Below are 9,376 nucleotides of genomic sequence, written 5' to 3'. Positions count from 1 at the left end.
TTTTTCAGTTCATCCCAAAAAAAAACAGAGCATGACTGATGATAAAATTGCTCGAACCGAAACAGAAAAGTTGACAACAAAGTTAGCAAATTTGACAAAAAATCAATCTCAATTGGTCCAAATTCCAAAAAAAAACATGAAAATGAAAATTCCATTCAAGGTAATTTCCATTTCGAGTTTTATATTTTTTTCATCATTTTTTATTAGAGTTTGAATTTATCCTGGTCAAAACTTTTTCTTGGTATTACATATCGTTTAGTGAAATTTGTCGCGCTCTATGATTTGTTGTTTTTTAAATACTACCATTTTTCCTTTTGAACAAGTGTTACTTTTGTCAAATTGTCGCCATCGATGTTCGTTACAACAGCGACCACTCATTTTTATGAAAAAAGTTGACCAATAGAAGAATCATGTTTGTTTGTTTGTTTTTGCAGGTGTTTGAATTTTCTTTTTTCATCTGAACTTCTTCCTCACAAACTTTTTTTGTTCGGTAACTAACGAAACTGTAAGCAAAACTGGAACTGCTGTCATCTGAGGGGACAACAATCTAAATCGAACGTGAAAATTGCTCCACAAACTAAGAAAATTAGACGCCAAAACTTGAAACGCCAAAACTTAAAAAACCAAACGCCGTGTTGAAAACTCTTCTTTTTAGTCATGAAGATCTATGTGCCCTAGAAAAAAAACAGTACTTTTAGTTTTTTATTTTTCAGGGTTATAATAATACAAACCGCTTTTCTGCGTTTTAATGGGAGTCTATGAAAGACTATCTAGCCAATCTAAGCATATTCACTTTGTATAATTTGCCCAGGTTCCAAATGAGTTATTTTTTCAGCGATGCTTTTTCTGCAAATCAAGGCTGTTTTTTTTTTAGCCTGGAACATTCAAATGGAACCACTATAGCAGCCAAAATTGCTCAGACTGTGGTAGAAGCTAGATTTGGAGTTGCACGTCCTGGAATCTGGTCCTTGAAAAATACTAACACTAGCCATCAATACAGCAGCTGAAATTTTATAACTGATACTTTTCTGGTGCATTGATTACATGCACTGTGAGACAATTCCAGGAATATCATGTTTTTGTTCCGACTTTCGATACGAAAGTAACGGAATATTTGTGCTCGGGGTGGTTTTTTTTTCTTCAGACAAATTTCGTCTTTTTAACTAGCCGTTTTTGACGGAAATTTTAAAATATCATTCGAAAACTATTGTTGTCTTGAGCTTGAATTTGAAAAAAAATTTCACCTGTGATCATTTTTCTTAAAATTATGGGGGTTTAAAGATTGCCATTTTGGCCAATTTGGGACAGTTAACGCGCGATATATTTCGCCTATTAACGCGTAAGCGAGATTTAATCCGTATTAGAAATTGTTCCAAATTGGTTGAAAAAGCTTGTTTGCCATAATTGATTTGTTACAAGGAGCGTAATCTATCCTTTTGTACTTTAGATGGCGTGTGGGGGGATGATTTTCATAAAAAGTTTCAAATTTTAGAAGAAAAAAATTTCATTTTGTTTCTTTCATTTAGCTTTTTCATGTTATTACTGCACCAGAAACCTTAAAAGGCAGTCGGAACATTCAGGGCTTTGCCCTGATACGAGCAGTCTTGCTTTAATTTGAGTTTTATTTAGATCCAACTCAAATGCAACAAATAAATCCTAATCAAGACTGATAAATTTCGCGCTATTAACGCGTAAACGAGATTTAATCCGTCTTAGAAATCGTTCCAAATTGGTTCAAGGAAGCTTATATGCCATAAATGGCGTGTGGGGGATGTTTTTACATAAAATCTCAAATTTTTTCAAAAATTTTTTTAAATTTTTTTTACATTGAAATTTTTCATCTTATTAATGATTCATAGACCTTAAAAGGCAGTCGGAACTTTCAGGGCTTCGCCCTGATTCGAGCAGTCTTGTTTTTAGTTTGGAAAGTAAACGTTTACCTTTTGAGCTCAGTCACTCCGCTAAATAATGAAATAATTGGCTCTTTTCCAGTTTCCCCCCCTTTCAAATTCAATTTCGAAAAGTCTATTTAACATTGTCATAATGCAATGAAATTTGTCGTAGTGAACAAATCGACAATTCTGAACAGATTTGTTCTTCATACTTTACAGCGTAACATCACGTGTTTAGCCGTAATAACACGTAAAATGAACATAAAACTCGGTATTCTGAAAGGGGGGGAAACTGGAAAAGAGCCAAATAATTAAGATAGAGTTGAACAAACTATTTTCAAAAACTTAACAAGACTGCTCGTATCAGGGCGAAGCTCTGAAAGTTCCGGCTGCCTTTTAAGGTCTATGGATCATTAATAAGATGAAAACTTTCAACGTAAAAAAAAGTAAAAAAAATTTTTTTGAAAAAATTTGAGATTTTATGTAAAACATCCCCCCACACGCCATATTAAGGACAAAGTGATAGATTTTGCGCCTATTAAAAAATCAGTTATGGCATATAAGCTTCCTTGAACCAATTTGGAACGATTTCTAAGACGGATTAAATCTCGTTTACGCGTTAATAGCGCGAAATTTATCGCGCGTTAAATGTCCCAAATTGGCCAAAATGGCAATCTTTACACCCCCATAATTTTAAGAAAAATGATCACAAGTGAAATATCTTTTCAAATTCAAGCTCAGGACAACAATAGCTTTCGAAATAAAAAAATCCATCAAAAACGGCTAGTTAAAAAGTCGAAATTTGTCTGAAGAAAAAAAAACCCACCCCGAGCACAAATATTCCGTTACTTTCGTATCGAAAGTCGGAACAATTAAATTGAAGAAATTATCTAATGTTTCATTTTCATATAAAAATCACCCATTTGCAGATTTTTTTTTATTATTGTAAGATGAAAATCTCTCCATTCACAACAGTTAGTGCTCAGAGATAAGATAATTTCACAGCGACACAAATTTCAATGGGCTTTGCAAAGAAAATAAACTTTTCGTCAGCTGCATTATAGCAAAGTTGTCAATAGTAGACTTGTTATAAAGATCAGAAAAAATTATTTGCTTATTGGGGCGAAACCCTGAATCTTTTGACTGCGACATAACTGGTCTTGAATAACTTTTGCTCAATATTTTTTGATAAACCAGAAAATTTTTTACTGCTACTATCAAATGCAAGTGCCAACACGTGATAACAAGTAAAATAACCAATTGAAAATGGCCTCAATTCAATTTGGAACGATTTTGAGTGCGGATAGTTTTCCGGGTGTAAATAGCTCGTGTATTGAAAGTATCAAAGTTTTAAACGAGCAGATATGCAATCATGCGATCCGCATTTTTCTGCATGCATAGTTGCCTGGCAATCCCAAAATATCCGGATGAATACCCATACACAGGCAATTGTTCTAAAATTTATCTGAATAAAAAAACTGCTGCAGACATGAACATTCCTCACTTTTTTCGAAAGTAGTAACTATAAACATCACTCTTATCTATGTTAAAATATTAATACTTATGCTTAATTGACTTATTTCAGCGTGCATTTGAAAACCGTCTGGAGTCTTAAGTATAAGCAATATGTTTTTCATAAACAGTGGGTATGATGTAGAGGTAAGATAGAAATATTTGGTAGCAATTTTGTCGGATCCATTGCTGTCCGGACAAGTTTTTCTCGACATTTTTTTCTTTTTTTTATGCTAATAGATTTAATAAAAATTAAACTTGCAAAACGACATCATTGATGAGTAAGAGTTTTGATATCAAAATTTAGCAAAAATCAGACAAAACACTAAATTTATTTTTCTCTAATTTTTAATATTAACTCTGTGATGCAATTATCAAGATTATCTGATATCTGATATAAAAACATAGCCTTTGATAAACAGCGGTTGAGGTGAAGAGGTAAGATAAGATTGTTTGGTAGAAAATTTATCAGATCAATCTTGGTCGTGCCATTTTTTGCCTATTTTTTCATTTAAACTTTTTTTGTCATAGTTTAAGGTCGCCACTGCCCTTAACTATTCCGTATTGGGTGATATGTTACAATAGGTGGTAGGTTCAATTTCAATAGCTGGATCGCTTTTTATTATACTTCGCGTATTATTTATAATTTATTTCAAACGCCAAATTTTGAGCTTGAGTTTTTGAATACATTTGACAGAGTAATGTATTTACAAAAACTATCTTAGTAGCAGAACAATAGATTTAAATGTGACAAGACTGCTCGTATCAGGGCGAAGCCCTGAATTTTCCGACTGCCTTTCAAGGTTTATGGTGCACTAATAACACGAAAAAGTTAAATGTAAAAAAAAAACAATTTGAAAATTTTTTTTTCTCTGCAATTTGAAAAATTTACGAAAATCATCCCCCCACACGGCCTATAAAGTACAAAAGGATAGACTTTGCGCCTATTAACAAATCAGTTATGGCAAATCAGCTTCTTTCAACCAATTTGGAACGATTTCTAAGACGGATTAAATCTCCGCTTACGCATTAATAGCGCGAAATATATCACGCGTTAATTGACCCATCTTTAAACCCCCATAACTTTACGAAAAATGATCACAGGTGAAATACTTTTTCAAATTTGGGCTCAAGACAACAATACTTTTTGAATGGTATAAAAAAAAATTCCGTCAAAAGTGGATAGTTAAAAAGTCGACATTTGTCTGAAGAAAAAAAAACCCACCCGAGCACAAATATTCCGTTACTTTCGTATCGAAAGTCGGAACAATAACTATATTATGCATATTAGTTCTGAAATTTAATACAAACACTACACTCAGAGTTACCACCTATTGTAACATACCACCCAGTATTGTTACAGTAATACATTGTTTTATCTCTACTTGTTTTTTGACTCAACATTTTAAACACCACCAACATCAAAAATGGGCCTAATGACAGATGAGCACCACTTTCTTAACAAATAAAAAAATTGGAAGAAGTAAACACAGACTCTTGATCAAATTAGAAGAGAAATTGTTTATCAAAAAAGGGTTAGTTTGAAAAAGGTGGAACTTGGCAAACTGTTTTACTTGAACCCCAGTAAATCATTTTGAGCCAATTGCATCACCGCGTCTGCCAAAAAAAGAACGCGTCGACGTCAATTAATGGCTTTGCTGTACAGCAGTTGCACTAAATCATCAACTATTCAACTGATTTCTAGTTTCAGTAAGCATTTACCCAGAAAGGAAGGTACTGCATCTAAATTATGATTTGCAATGATTTTTGCAAACTTTAAAAATTAAAAACGGATCAAGTTAAACTGAAAATTCCAACTCGGAACATCCTTCCCACTAAACGGATTTAGAGATGCTAGAAACAGGGAGCCATAGCAGAAAACTAATTCAATTGTTCCAGCAGCTCTTAACAATTCAAAAATAGCAAAACAAAATTGCTGTAAATCTTTTAAGACTCATGATAAAAACTTGAGGAATTTTTTAAACTCATACTTAGGGTTTTATGAATTGCAAATCCACCCCTAATAATAACGAATGGACTTTTCAATCAAAACTTTTTCTTTCAATTTTCATTACCTACCATCAACAACCCATCCCAAACTTTTTGATCATACAGACTTACTAATTGAAAATTTCAATTACACAATTTTGAAAGATTTCAAAAATGTATTTTAAAGTTGGTCAGTTTTAAAGTTGAATCAGATGAAGAAAAGAAAGAAAACAAATCCCAGCAGTCATCAAGCTGAAAGGCTACTTTTGTAAGAAAACTGCAATCAAGTTCTTCGGATGCTCATTCCTTTGGAAATGATAGACAAAAGAATTATTGTACGCTCAGTGACTTGGGTTGCCCAACAAAGAAGATAATGCGCAACCATACACATTCATGCATGATTTGTAAGGAAAATGAAAAATCACGCGCTGCGCATACTTTTTGTTTCGAAAACCCTCAAAATGGCTTTTTGACGGATTAAAACGACTTCTCATCATAATGCTAGCTGTTGGTATAAATATTGTTTTTTTTTTCAAGTACTAAGGGTCAACTATGTAAAGGCAGATGCCTGCAGCTGAGCTTATGCAGGATTGTTAGGTTCACTTGACCTTAAAGTTTACTGTAGATTCTTTGATGACTGAATTACCTTGATATCATTTTTTTATAACATTTATGTTGCTCAAAACCAGGGGCGGATTTAGGGGAAACCCCTCACCAACCAAAGATCCCCCTTTGGTATTATTTTATTATATCCATTTTAGGCCGAGAAACCCTAAAAATTTTTTAAGGCGGCTTGGGCAAAAATGTTAACTAATTTTGAAGGGGGAGCGAGCCGATTAAACGCAATTGTTTGGTCAAAATTTTTCCAGAAAGTGCTCAAAAACAACGCAATTTTAACGTTTTTTTTTCCAAAAATTTGCCTGAGGAGTGAGGCGCACAGCTTTTGGTCAAAATAGAGCTTTTATACTGTTCTGGGAGAGCTCGGAAAATCAATTTGGTCGACTTAAAAATGTCGAAAACATTTTCAAAATCTGCAAACAAAAATTGCCCGTTCAGATGGCTCCTTGTTGAATTTCCGTTAACCTCAACTACAAACTTCAAAAGGGTTGACGGAGTGTGACTCGTTATGACTTTTCACCCAACAGTGCTTACTGTGCCACCTGCTGAAAAGATTTAGCTTTAGACAAACAAATTTTTTTCTAAAAATCCCTTGAGTCGAAGGGAGGGCGACAAATTGTAACAGGCGACAATTCGTAATAGGCGACATTTCGTAACAGGCGACAAATCATAACAAGCGACAATTCGTAACAAGGTATTGACAAGTAGAAAACGCTTGCTCCGCTGCGCTTACATTCGTCACGAGAAGAACAGTGCGCTCGAATCAGTATTTCCCACCTAATCTACTGCTACGAATTGTCGCTTGTTACCAATTGTCGCTTGTTACCAATTGCCGCTTGTTACGAATTGTCGCCTCACATCAGTCAAAACACTTTGAAAAAAAGTAAAAAATAACACACCATTTAAAATTTCGATACGTTTGTCGCGTAAATTTATTTTGGGAAAACCTTATCAAAAATTAAAAAGATTCAGTGTTCAGCTTTCGGATACCAATGGAACTATGTTAATCAATCAGTTAGTCAGCAGACCAACACTAAATTATTCTTTTGAAAGCGTTATTTGATTACTTTTTTTAGGGTGGCAGAGCGGAATTCTGGTTGCCATAAAATCATTTTAAACATCACAATGACTTTCAATTTGATGACTTAAAAGTGTTTGTTAGCAAGGGTCTTAGCGAGGACTTTTGATAAAAATGCCTTTTACATAGGAAGGCATTAAAGCTAGGAAAAGACCAACAAATTTGTTCCTCGCAGTTTCTGTACAACACTGTCCAAAAGAAAACAGTCCTGTACGAAATAGTCGGAAAAACTATCTCAAAGTCCAGAAAAAGAGTCTATACTAAATTTTTAAAAATTTTTCAATTTTGCCAGGCAAAAAAAACTGCATGTTCAATTAACTTCCTTGATTTTTCTTTTTTGGGCTATAGCTGGTTTGAAACCTGAAAAAAACTGGATACATACAAGATGCTGATTTCCTTTACCTTCTCACCCAACTCTTTCAATTTGAGCCCATTTTTGCACCCTAGATATACCCGTTTAATATTTACCCAAATTGATCTTTTGTTCGGAAAATTATTTGTGTCGTCGGTGATTCGATCCTTTGATCTCTAGAGTTTGATTCTTACACTTTAACCACTATCCCATGAGGTGTTTGATTCTGATCTGATTTTATGTTCGATTTCACGCTCATGTTTGGTGTTTCAAAGCGTAGATCACTTCTGTCTGCGCTCAAAGATCAACGTCAAAAAATTTAAATGGTTCTGGACTGTTTCATATGGGAATTTTTTGCATTGCAAAAATTGTATATGCACCGTTCTCACACTTTAATCAATTGTCAAGTGACTTTTTATACGGAGAAAATTTTCTGACGAGCTTTGCTAAGAAACTCAGTTTTCGTTCGAAAACATCTCAAGCTGAAAATGCGAACTCATTGTGCTGTTTACACGCTTTTCGGCACCCACATCAGCTCTCTGGCATCCTCCGAAAAAATTGTTCAAAAGCGACAGTAACGCTGTAAGGCAGAATTACAAATTGAAAGAAAAGACCAAATTGAATTTCAATTGTAGTAAACCTTGCTAAGGAACGTAATGCTGAGAAACTTGATAAAATGAGCAGACAATTGATAGTCGAATAACTAATTTTTTCAAAAAAAATTAACTTATAAAACGGCTGCCGGACAGAAATCTTTCTTAGCCACTCGAATATGTTAATCTTGATAGTGTTGTGAAAATAGAATTCTTAGCGGGTCTGCACAACGGCGTTTTAGCGCGTAAAAAGAGTTTCTGTATACAACTTAAGGGTTATCCTGCTCCAAAAGGTACTGCTATGATGGAGTGGTCCCACTGTTCAGATTAATAATTGTAATTAACATCTTAATATCAAGAAAAATGCTCGTTTCAATTTATTTTACGGCTTCACAACCATAATTAGTTGACTTTTTTATCATCAAAACTCAATGTGGGCGTTTTTTTGAATTTTCCAGCTTAAAATAGTGAGGAGATTTTAAGAAGTAACGAAATCTAAAATTTGTTTAAAAATAAACTGTATAGCGAAATCATAATTGTTAAACATTTTCAGAGCCATAGGTGTCTTTTTCTCAAGAGACCTGGATTTTTTCAAGGGACCACTCTATCATAGTAGCATCCTTCAAAATCATCTGGGATTTATGATTTTCTCGAAATCAAAAAGCACATCGGCAAATTTTGTTGACAAAACTGCGCTTTGGAACGCAAATTTAAATAAGTCATTCAAATTATTTAATTGGAGCAAAATTGAGGATTCTTTTCCAGTCCCCCTCTTTAATTTATTCTTTAATTCAATTTAAAATAGCGTTTCTTGTTCTAAACTGCGTTAAAACGTGTCAGCGTGAACAGGTAAACAAATTTTTATAATATTTCTTGCATGCAAAATGTGTGCCGTGTGAACAATTTTTGAACAGCTTTATTTTGTTATTTGACGAGGGGGTGGGAAACTGAAAAAGAGCCTTATTAAGATATAACACGTGATGTCAAATCTAGCGTATATACACAGCGCTCAGGGCGGTCTGGCGCGGGTTCGAGTCACCGACACTCCGACCTTTATACATGTAAACATAAGGGGCTGGCGCCCCATTTGACCATTTTTAACAGTATACAACTTTACCGGTTCTTGCGGCTAGCTTACGCCGAGTTTTTTCATAATCGGAGCTGAATATTGGTGAAACTATGCACATTAATTACATTAATTTTCCGCGCTATTTTTTATATGTGCTTAGGCACAACCAGCCGTTAGCCGTAACCAGTCGTTAGGTTAGGCGTAATCAGACTCACATTCCCATGATCACGCAAAACAATCATTCAAATTATTTCACCAACGCAAAAGTAGCTG

The sequence above is a fragment of the Symsagittifera roscoffensis genome, unplaced genomic scaffold (genome assembly GCF_963678635.1).
Source record: "Symsagittifera roscoffensis unplaced genomic scaffold, txSymRosc1.1 SCAFFOLD_226, whole genome shotgun sequence".
In the NCBI taxonomy this organism is placed as follows: Eukaryota; Metazoa; Xenacoelomorpha; order Acoela; family Convolutidae; genus Symsagittifera; species Symsagittifera roscoffensis.
Note: the sequence above shows the minus strand (reverse complement) of the source record.